A 12,277-nucleotide genomic window follows, 5' to 3' on the forward strand; every position below is an offset into this window, starting at 1 on the left:
GTCTTAGTGTGTGTGTGGGGGTGCATGCATGCATGTGTGTGTGTGTGTGCATGTGTGTGTGTGTGTCGCGGGGTCCTTTGTGGAGGATGTAATTTAAGTGTGCATGGCTTCATCATAGAGAGGTGATGTGTATGGCAGAGGCCACCAACGATATGGTGCGAGAGAGAAAATGCCCGTAGAGAGGGAAGAGAAGGTGTGTGCGCGTGAGAGGAGTCAACATCGAGAGAACGTGTTTGTTCGAGAGACACTGAGGAATACTACTATATATCAATGGTGCATGTAGGCGGAATTAAACATAGTGAGAGGCGGGGGGTAGCTAGAAGGAGATTGTTAAGTGTGAGTGTGTGTTTTACCCATCCAGGCGGAAGTTATGTGCACACAAGAGGAGAGCGATTCGACGTGGCGTTAGGATTGAGGGTAATTAACTATGTATGGAGACATATAGACCATGAACGTGCATGTGTGAGAGGTATACATGTATACGTGGGATGTGTGTGTGCGCGCGCGCATGATCGAGATAAAAGAAAGAAGATATAAGTCATAAGATCAACGACATGGGAGAGACGGATTGGTATGACAATATGCATGCATGTGAGAATGCAAGGAAGAAGGCCCGACAATAGAGCATGTGTTTTTGTCTTTAAGAGATAGTGGCGTGGGCTGGAGCATGCATCTATGGCGAGCAGAGGGAGTAAGGCACAACGATTGTGCAAAAGAGATCAACCTATAAATGCATATGTATGGAGAGACATATATAGTGTGGGTGATAGGAAGCAAGACTCCGTGCAAGAAAGAAATGTTGACGGAGAAACTACAGATAGATAGAGAGATGGAGACGCTAGCTAGAGGTACATCCGCTAGTTTGGGTGTTGGAGATGACTGTCGGGTGGTTCAGAGGGTGAAGTTATATATGTGTGTGAGAGGGTACTTGACTGCATGTAGAGAGAAACATATGTAGTGTGCATGATAGGAATCAAGAGTGAGGGCGAGAAAGAAGGTTGATGGAGAAACAGATAAATAGAAAGATAAAGATGCTAGCTAGTGTGCGTTAGAGATAGGAGTCGAGTGGATCAGAAGGCTGAGTTATGTGTGTGGGTGTGAGAGAGATAGAGAGAGAGTGCATGTGAGTCACATACAAACAGATATCAGAGAGAAATGAGATCCCGAGAGACGGAGTTTTGTGTCTGCAAGAGAGAAAGATATTTCACAACGAGAGTGATAGCTAGAGAGACATATGAGGGAACGCAAGATATCTCTAGGGAGAGAGAGTGTGTGTGAGCGACATACAAGAGAACAATGGAGAAATATGACACCCTGGGAGACAGAGTTTGTGTTTGTGTGTAAGAAAGAGATAGTTAAGAGGAAGAGTCGTAGGTTCTCATATCTAAGGAGCGAAAGACATCTCTGTATGAGGGGTGTGCGAGTGGCACACATGGGAATAGTAGAGAGAAATGAGACCCCAAGAGACAAAGTTTTGTGTTTATGTGAGAGAAAGAGATTCCACATGTAGAATCTTAGTTAGAGACACATAGCAGGGAGCGAGATATACTTAGAGAGAGATAGAGTGATGAAGGTCGAGGGAGAGAGTACCGTCTGTTATGAAGATAAAAGATCATTGTCGAGATACAAGTAGCACGAGAGATACCCGAGAGACGATGAACGCGTATAGGTCTAGAGAGACAGCCCTATATAAGCATGTGTGATAGCTACATGAGACGAATATCTGGATTAAAGGGCATTCGAATATTTAAACTGGAGATCACGACATCGATAATATCATAACGCAAATTGGTGTATCAAACATGCATATTCATTTGAATTTGGGCACACGTATAATGTTATATAGTTTATCAATATTGGTGATCCATAGATTCTTTAATTACAAACAATGCATGGTTTATATGCAATTAATGTCTAAACGGGATTACACTATATGTTGCGTGTGTGAAACACATTATACATGTTTGAGAAGTAAAAAAGAACCGCATGAAACACACATTAATTTGAGACAGTTAGCGAGGAATGCATACATTGGATTTCAACATAAAGTGGTTTCAAATATTTGAAAATCCAAATTGATGGATACAACCTTATGAATATGAGATCATGCCATTTGTAAACCATATTTATGTATAAATGGTGTTGTGCTTTTGAAAGTATATATAAAAAAATGATGTATATAGAATTTAATTCCAATTGAAAATGGATCCCACCCAAAAAAATAGAATACAAACGGGATTCGAACTGAGTTGGCACGGTAAACGTGCACTCTGTAAAATTTGAACGAAGCGGGGAAAGTCGCAGTAACCGCCCGAAACAAATATCTGCGAGGTGGAAATTACTACTGCCTATCCCTGCCACGCAAAGCCTATCTGCTGGATTTCTATAGTTTTCGATAGGGGTAGGTTTGTAATTTTACCCAAACGTGACGTAACCGCCTCTCACCCAGATTCATACACGGTGGGCGCCAAAACACAGTGTGTCCTCGGCCGAAATCGACTCCCTCCCCGATTCATATTCATACATGGTGGGCGCCAAAAACAAACTCTCGTCAGCAAATATTCGGTGCATGCGAGATTACCATCCTATCCCCTGCCGACTAATATTACTGTGATGTAGTAGAAATTTGAAACGGGGGCTAAGTTTGTAAATTTCCTCGCATTTGAGACAAGCGCACCCTAAATACATGGTTCCCCCCTTCCTCTCTACCTCCCTTTTCCCCATTCGTACTCCGTGGGCGCCAAAACACCCTCTCCATCCCACCCTCCTCCGTCTGCCAGCCCGTCCGCCACCCCATCCACCACCGTCCTCCTCCACCATGCCGGAGCTGATACCCCGACGCCCCGTCCATTACAAGAGATCGACCTCTCTCATCCACGGCTTCAGACCGGGATCCTTGCATCCCGTCCTCTCGCTTCATCCCCGTCGTTGTCCACCTTGCTAGCACAGCTCCTACGACCGTCTCGTCCATCGTGCCCCGTCGCCACCGTCTACCCTCCTAGATCTTCTTCCACGCCGTTGTCGGTGTCAAAACTGGCGGATCTCGGGTAGGGGGTCCCGAACTGTGTGTCTAGGCGGATGGTAACAGGAGACAAGGGACACGATGTTTTTACCCAGGTTCGGGCCCTCTCGATGGAGGTAAAACCCTACTCCTGCTTGATTGATATTGATGATATGGGTAGTACAAGAGTAGATTTACCACGATATCAAAGAGGCTAAACCCTAGAAGCTAGCCTATGGTATGATTGTTGTTAGTCCTACGGACTAAAACCCTCCGGTTTATATAGGCACCAAAGAGGGTTAGGGTTACACAGAGCCGGTTACAATGGTAGGAGATCTACATATCCGTATCGCCAAGCTTGCCTTCCACGCCAAGGAAAGTCCCATCCGGACACGGGACGGAGTCTTCAATCTTGTATCTTCATAGTCCAGGAGTCCGGCCGAAGATGATAGTTCGACTATCCGGACACCCTCTAGTCCAGGACTCCCTCAGTAGCCCCTGAACCAGGCTTACATGACGACGAGTCCGGCATGCATATTGTCTTCGGCATTGCAAGGCAGGTTCCTCCTCCGAATACTTCATAAAAGATTTTGAACACAAGGATAGTGTCCGGCTCTGCAAAATAAGTTCCACATACCACCATAGAGAGAATAATATTTACACAAATTCAATCTATTGACATATTCCATGGCATGCCATCACACCACGGCCAAGCCTTTATTCGAATCGTTTTTACTGTTCCACCTTAGTGCGTTTAGCGAGGCGGTTTCCTTGGCACGTCTTGTCAAAGCAGAGATCGTGTCCCCTTACTCTGGGATTCTCATCAATACGGGTGTGGGTAACCCAACCGTGCCCGTTGGCATGTCTCCTCTATCGAAGGCGAGTACCGAACGGTCACGGGGGAGGCTCTTGGTAATCAACCTCTTTATAAAGAGAAAGAGGCTCCACTCCCTTTTTTCAATCTCAATCGAATCCGCCCCTCGCCTCGAGTTCCAACACCCAAGGCTCCAGATTCAGGCGCTTCGGACCTTCTATGATGTCCGTCTCCGACCTGCAAGGCCGGTGGATGCCTTCCTCCATTACAGAAGAAGATGTGTTAAAGCTAAGAGAGGCCAGGTATCTAACCGGTGAAATTCCGCATAGGCTGCCTGCCCAAGGGCGGGTTATTCCCACTCCCAAGCCTGGTTGAAGCGTGGTGTTCGCGTCTCACTTCCTTTGGGGGCTAAGCTTCCCGATGGACCCCTTCGTGAGGGGACTCATGTTTTACTATGGGTTGGAATTTCATGACTTGGATCCAGAGTCCATCCTCCACATTTCATAATTCATCATCGTGTGCGAAGCCTTCCTCCGCATTACCCCTCACTTCGGATTGTGGCTCAAGACCTTCAAAGTGGAGCTGAAGATGATCAAGGGGCAACAGGCAGAGTGCGGAGGAGCTGTTATAAGCAAGAATGCTGATGCTCCGTGGCCCGAGGGCTGTTTTTAAGAGGAGCTCAGTTTATGGCAACAAGAGTGGTTTTATATCACAGCTCCTAGGGGCACCAAATGGGTGGCGCCACCTGCCTTTCGCTTGGGTCCTCCACCGCGGCTGGCGTCATGGGTCAATAAAGGGCTTGACTGGGGGCCGTCCAAGGACGTGCCCTTGCTGCAGGGCCGCATTCGAGACCTCCTAGAGAGAGAGATCACTTTGATCATAGTAGCGCATGTCATGCTGATTCGTCGCATCCTGCCCTGCAGACATTGCCCCCTCCGCCTGTGGGAGTTTAACCCGGAGGGACCACGAGCTCTCCAACATTTTATGGGCGTGACGCCCGTGGAGATGTACAAGCTTTTCTTCGGATCACAAGAGGTGTGTCCGGACTTGACCGAGGACGCAGGTCTGAGCTGCAATCGCCCGGATACTCAAGTAAGTAGCCCTGTACCTGGACAAGCTATCCTATATTTATCACAAACTTGCCCTTTAAAAGAGCTATCCCTTGAAAAGGAGTGGATAGAGAAAGCAAAGTTAATCAGGTGTCCGGCCCCCCTCCCTGAGACCACGCCGGATCCTGTGTTAACCAGGATGCTGGAGGTTGCGCCTTCGGAAGAAGGTGAAGTGGGGAACAAGGAAGCTACATCCTCCATGAAAGAGGCTGCCAGGAAGGGAGGGATCGAGAGTCTCTCCATCCAAGGGAAGAAGAGAACCGCCTCTGAAGACCGGAGACCATGGTCTCAAAGAGGGGGAAGAAATCTTCGTCAGAGGGTCCGGCGCTGAGAGATGCCTCGGCCGCATTATGCCCCCAAGGAGATCAGCCCTCCACCGAGCCGTAAGTAAAAAGGGGAGTTTTTATGAAAATAAAGGATATCCCTACCCTATTTCTGATAACCAAAATTTTACCTTGTAGTTCGGATCTCAGCCCTTCTCAGCAGAGCTCATCTTCAGGGGATCTTCTTCCGGAGATGATAGAGAGCGAAACGCCTCCCCCTGCCGTACCGTCTTATTAGGCAGGCAACCCTGAGGTGTCGTCACGGAGGGTTTCTCCGAGTCCGGGAGGGCCGGAAGGTAGTCATATGTCCCCTCAAAGTCCTCCGCGTCTGGCCTTCGAAAAAGGCCATCGGACGAGTCCGGCACCATATGGTGTACGGTCGGAGGAGCTGAAGGATCTGCTCGGGCGAGCGTTTATCTTAGAAGATCACCGTGTGTTAATGAGTACGGTGATTGAAAGGATTTCATCCGCTGAGAGCGGATTTCATGAAGCCGTCAGAAGTTTATTGACAGGTTTTGAGTTACGCAAAATGATGTACCTTCTGATAGTTCTGCATATAAAATGCGCCCTGTGTAGATAGTAGCCCCTAAGGCTCGGTATGTTGTCAAAAATGACAGTGCGCCGAGCATCATAATCCCAGGTATAATGTTTCGCCCTTCCTATGCAGGTGGCAAAGGGTCCGGTGGCTGGTCGGACTAATGATTTTGCCGAACTAAAGCAGCAACTTGACGTGGCGGATGTCGACATCGCGCTTGTCAATAGGCGACTTGACGAGTCACAAGGTATGCAATTTCCCCGCGGACACCTGGTAAGGGAGCTTGATGCCCGTGCCTTACAACAAGTATGCTTGACGCAGATGGTGCCGCTGCCATGCAGAACCTGCGGGCGGAGCTCGCCCAAGCCAAGGAGCAGGCCAGAAAGAGTGACGCGGCTGCCTTAAAGGCGGCCGAAGAGCTAAAAGCCGAACAGGCTGCTCACTGCCGAAGCAAGAAGGAGATGGCCGAGATGGCCGTGGAGTTGAAGAATTCTGCCGACCACTGCAAGCTTCTTGAAGAAGAAGATCGGGCGGTACGAGAGGACCTGAAGAAGGACACTACCGAGGCCAAGGATGCTCGCTCTGTGATGAGAGCTATGAAGGAGGAGCTGCGTCAGGCCAGAGAGATCGCGGCTGGAAAGCCCTTTCTGCTGCAGAGGAAATTCCTGGACCCTAATTATGCTCAGTTCGACCAGCTGTGGAGTGCGGAAGATTCTTATTTGGACTTGGCGGCGAGTGCGGCGGACGCAACCGAACACTTCCGAGATCAAGAGGATCACGAAGCGGGAAAGGTTTTTTGGTCGCAGTTCCATAATCCAGAGCGCCCACTTTCATTAACCGATCGCTTGGCCGAATGGGAGGAGCTGAATAGGTTATCCGGACTTGCCATGAAGGATGTCGTGAGTCTTTTGTGGACGAAGAGGCCCGAGCCGAAGAGTTATTTTGGCTTGGTGCAGCAGTTCCTTGGTGCGGTGCCGCATATCAATGCAATGAGGAGGTCGGCATGCATAGAGGGTGCGCGGATGGCTCTTGCCCGTGTCAAGACATACTGGGCGGAGATGAAGGCCACCTGTCGGTGTCAAAACCGGCGGATCTCGGGTAGGGGGTCCCAAACTGTGCGTCTAGGTGGATGGTAACAAGAGACAAGGGACACGATGTTTTTACCCAGGTTCGGGCCCTCTCGATGGAGGTAAAACCCTACTCCTGCTTGATTGATATTGATGATATGGGTAGTACAAGAGTGGATCTACCACGAGATCAAGGAGGCTAAACCCTAGAAGCTAGCCTATGGTATGATTGTTATTCGTCCTATGGACTAAAACCATCCGGTTTATATAGACACCGGAGAGGGCTAGGGTTACACAGAGTCGGTTACAATGGTAGGAGATCTACATATCCGTATTGCCAAGCTTGCCTTCCACGCCAAGGAAAGTCCCATCCGGACACGGGACGAAGTCTTCAATCTTGTATCTTCATAGTCTTGGAGTCCGGCCAATGATGACAGTTCGGCTATCCGGACACCCCCTAGTCCAGGACTCCCTCAGTAGCCCCCGAACCAGGCTTCAATGACGACGAGTCCGGCGCGCATATTGTCTTCGGCATTGCAAGGCGGGTTCCTCCTTCGAATAATTCATAGAAGATTTTGAACACAAGGATAGTGTCCAGCTCTACAAAATAAATTCCACATACCACCGTAGAGAGAATAATATTTACACAAGTTCAATCTGCTGACGTATTTCGTGGCATGACGTCACACCACGGCCAAGCCTTTACTCGAATCGTTTTTATTGTTCCAGCTCAGCGCGTTTAGCGAAGCGGTTTCCTTGGCACGTCTTGTCAAAGCAGAGATCGTGTCCCCTTATACCGGGATTCTCATCAATACGGACGTGGGTAACCCAACCGCACCATTGATTGCGGTGCTTGGGAGATAAGCGAGTTTTACTAGGCCGGTGGGGACGCATAGTTTCGTCCGCTCATATATAGGGGATAAGGATCCACCTTTTCACCTACGCCTTCTTCCTCCTTTGATTATCCATCTCCGCGCACTCGAGCTCCAGCGCCCAAGTCCGCACATCTCGCCTCAACCTTCTCCAACCATGTTCGGAGTTGGAGGCAAGTGGATGGCCTCCTCCGTCACGGAGGGGCACATCAAGAAGCTGCGCAAGGCCGGATATTTGTCCAGCGATATCGCGCACCGGCTCCCCGACGAGGGGCAGCTCGTCCCCACCCCCGGGCCCCATGAGAGGGTGGTATTCCTTCCCCATTTCCTCCGCGGACTGGGCTTCCCACTTCACCCCTTTGTCCGGGGACTCATGTTCTACTACGGCCTGGATTTCCATGACCTGGCCCCGGATTTTATCCTCAACATCTCGGTGTTCATCGTCGTGTGCGAGGCCTTCCTCTGCATCCAGCCCCACTTCGGCTTATGGCTAAATACCTTCAATGTCAAGCCGAAGGTAGTGGGAGGCAGCCAAGCGGAGTGCGGAGGCGCCATGGTGGGCAAGATGCCCAACGTCACCTGGCTCGAGGGCGCCTTCATGGAAACCATCAAAGGGTGGCAATCGGGGTGGTTCTACATCACCGAGCCGTGTGATCCTGAATGGGTAGCGGCCCCCGAATTCAGATCTGGCATCCCCACGCGGCTCACCTCCTGGAAAGAGAAGGGCCTGTTGTGGGGCGACTCGGAGGAGCTGACCGGACTCCAATCCTGTCTCCAAACCCTGGTGAACAAGAAGCTCAAGCTTGTCAATGTGGTCCAGGTCATGCTCATCCGCCGGATTCTCCCGTGCCAACAGCGGGATTTCAACCTGTGGGAGTTCGATCCGGCACAGCACCAGACCTTGAGTAGGCTCTTCGACACTACGTACGAACAGGCCTGGAGGGTGCTGTTCAAGGGCGCCAATGTCACGCCCAATATGCAACCCTATCCAAAAGGAACTCAAAGGTCCCACCAAGGATAGACCCGCATATTGAAACGCTTTTGCAAGGTGGATATCATTACATCAACATTACATAATAGATGGGGATACATACAAAAGGCATACAATGCCACATGAATACAACATCATCTTACATAAGAGCACCATCCGACTATGGATGAAACACAAACAGAAACTCAAACGACATCCACCCTGCTAGCCCAGGCTGCTGACCTGGAACCTATCCCCTGGTCAAACAAGAAGCAGAAGAACTCCAAACAAGCAAACATCGCTCTCGCGTCAAGATCATCGCATAACCTGTACCTGCAACTGGTGTTGTAGTAATCTGTGAGCCACGAGGACTCAGCAATCCCATTACCATGGGTATCAACACTAGCAAAGCTTAATGGGTAAGGAAGGGGTAAAGTGGTGAGGTTGCAGCAGGGACTAAGCATGATATGGTGGCTAACATACGCAAATAAGAGCGAGAAGAGAGCAAACGGAACGGTCGTGAAGCTAGCAATGATCAAGAGGTGATCCTGAACTCCTACTTACGTCAAACATAACCCAGAAACCGTGTTCACTTCCCGGACTCAGCCGAAAAGAGACCATCACGGCTACACACGCGGTTGATGCGTTTTAATTCGGATCGGGTGTCAAGTTATTTACAACCGGACATTAACAAATTCCCATCTGCCACATAACCGCGGGCACGACTTTTGAAAGTTTAAACCCTGCAGGGGTATCCCAACTTAGCCCATGATAAGCTCTCGCAATCAACGAAGGATATACCTTCTCCCAGGAAGACCCGATCAGTCTCAGAATCCCGGTTTACAAGACATTTCGACAATGGTAAAACAAGACCAGCAAAGCCGCCCGCTGTGCCGACAAATCCCGATAGGAGCTTCACATATCTCGTTCTCAGGGCACACCGGACGAGCAAGACATTGGGTTGGCATAGACCCTGGTTGCCCAGGGGGCGCCGGACATCGCTCGGTTTGGACCAACACTTAGACAAGCATTGGCCCGGGGGGGCTAAAATAAAGATGACCCTTGGGTTAATTACTCCCAAGGGAAAGGTAGGTGGTGGTGAGGCAAATGGTAAAACCAAGGTTGGGCCTTGCTGGAGGAGTTTTATTCAAAGCGAACTGTCAAGGGGGTCCCATAAATCACCCAACCGTGTAAGGAACGCAAAATCCGGGAACATAATACCGGTATGACGGAAACTAGGGTGGCAAGAGTGGAACAAAACACCAGGCATAAGGCCGAGCCTTCCACCCTTTACCAAGTATATAGATGCATTAAATAAGAGATATTGTGATATCCCAACATAACCCTGTCCACCATGGAGCAATCTTCAACTTCACCTGCAACTAGCAACGCTATAAGAGGGGCTGAGCAAAATCGGTAACATAGCCGAACAACGGTTTGCTAGGAAGGGTGAAAAATGTTAGAGGTTCATGGCAATTTGGGGAGGCTTGAAGAGCAAAAGATAGGTAGCGCAGCAAAGCGATAGAACGAAGCAACTAGCATAGCAATGATAGTAGTGAGATCCAGGGTAGCGGTCATCTTGCCTGAAATCCCGCTAGGAAGAAGAACGAGTCCATGAAGAAGATGAAGCCACGTAGACAAACCAAGCGGAGACGAACGAATCATCATGATCGCAACGAAACGGGAACTATCGAGAAGAAGCACACAACATGGTAAACACACCACACAAGAACAAGGCATGATGCTCAACAAGCATGATGCATGACAAAGCTACATGAAGCTACTCATGGCAAGAGACGATGCAAACAAGAGCAACACATCAAAGCAAGTTTAAATGAGGCCGGAAACAACATATAACAAATCCGGTAAGTCCTCATATGCAAGTTTCAAAGTTGGTCCAGATCTGAACAAAAATTAAGTTGAAGTTGTTAAACAGCAAGTTAAGATGCACCAAGATGATCTACACGAGATTCTAGTCAAGTTACATATAAAGTTCGTTTAATTCGGAGCTACGGCCTAGAAGATATGAGAAAAACAAGTTAAACATGGCATTAATGCAAAATGCATACAAACATCAAGCAAACACCCCAAAACAAGGATGCAACATGATAATATGAAACTACATGCAAAATCAAGCAAGTTTCATATAAAGCACACTCAAAACGGAGCAACGGTTCAACACATACATTCTATACAAGTTTAAAGGACAAGTTGTCCAAAACAGCAACTAGGCATCTAGCAAGCACCAAAACAACATGCTACAGTACCACAATATGAAAACAAAAGGGATGGACATGATGTACAGGTAAAGCACAATAAAACATGAACACTGAGCTTACTCCAGAAATCACTAGAACATGCTCAAAAGGACATGGCAAGATTGCAAATAATAACAGTTTCAGGCTTAGCAGAAATAACATCAGGTTGCAATGTTTGGAGCTATCAAACAACATCCTACAGGAACTTAACATGGAAAATATAGGCATGGCATGCTACTACAAAATACATAGAACAAAAGTCCTTTACTGAACAAGAGCCAAAAGGGCACAGAAAATATGATGACATCCATGTAAACATGGCAAAAGATATGACAGATTCATACATGGCAGGAACAACAATAAGTAGGCATGTTGGTGAGCTTGAACCACTCACCATAGAGCAATAAATGGCATGGAAAGGCAACCAACAGTAAGAATACATGTTTGTGAAGCTAATCATGGTAATAGCAAGTTCATAGGGTGCATGGATCACTAGCAACAATCATGGCAACATTGAACTTAATGTTGACAGGATGACAGCAACATTATTTAGCAACTTTGGAGCAAGATAACAAGTTACAGCAGGATATAAATGCAACCAGGGGCATAAATGGATAGAGCAAGACATGTATAACAAAACATCCTTAGTGAACAACTCCCGATTATGCATAGAATGACTTGTAGCATCAGGTTTACATAGCATCATAATATAACAGAATCGGTCTACCAAAACAGCAACATCAAGTACCCTACTTCACGAGCTCGATGCACTCAGTAAAAGACTCACAAAAATACATGGATAGCAACCCTGTAAATATGGCATGACATAGTTCAAAACACATGTAGGGCTCAAGCTCATAAGATGCACACATCAAATGCAACAAAAATGACAAATCATCAAGTTATAACAGTTTCAGCAGATTAACATCAACTAGCACTCTTGCAATGATGATTCAGGCATCAAGATGGACTCAAATGAACATGAAGCAATGGGATGAAATGAAGTACTCGTTGAGGCGAACAATTTGACATATTACACGCACGAAACGGAGCAGTATGCAACAAGTTATGATGCGATGAACAGGGGACCATAATGCAAATATTTTAGGGACTGGGAAATCTGGAGGTCATCCTTTCAGATCTGGATCGGGCACGGATTCTGAGGCACGCCGGAGAACTCGCCGGAGAAGGGTGGAGATGGCCGGAGACGGGCGGGGACTGGCTGACCCGGATGGATCTGGCGCGGCGGCGGCGGAGGGTGTCGCGGGCGCGCTCGGGCGACCAGGCGAAGGCGAAGGCGAAGGCAAGGCGGTGCTCGGTGGCCTACC

This window comes from Triticum aestivum, chromosome 6B (assembly GCF_018294505.1).
Source record: "Triticum aestivum cultivar Chinese Spring chromosome 6B, IWGSC CS RefSeq v2.1, whole genome shotgun sequence".
In the NCBI taxonomy this organism is placed as follows: domain Eukaryota; kingdom Viridiplantae; phylum Streptophyta; class Magnoliopsida; order Poales; family Poaceae; genus Triticum; species Triticum aestivum.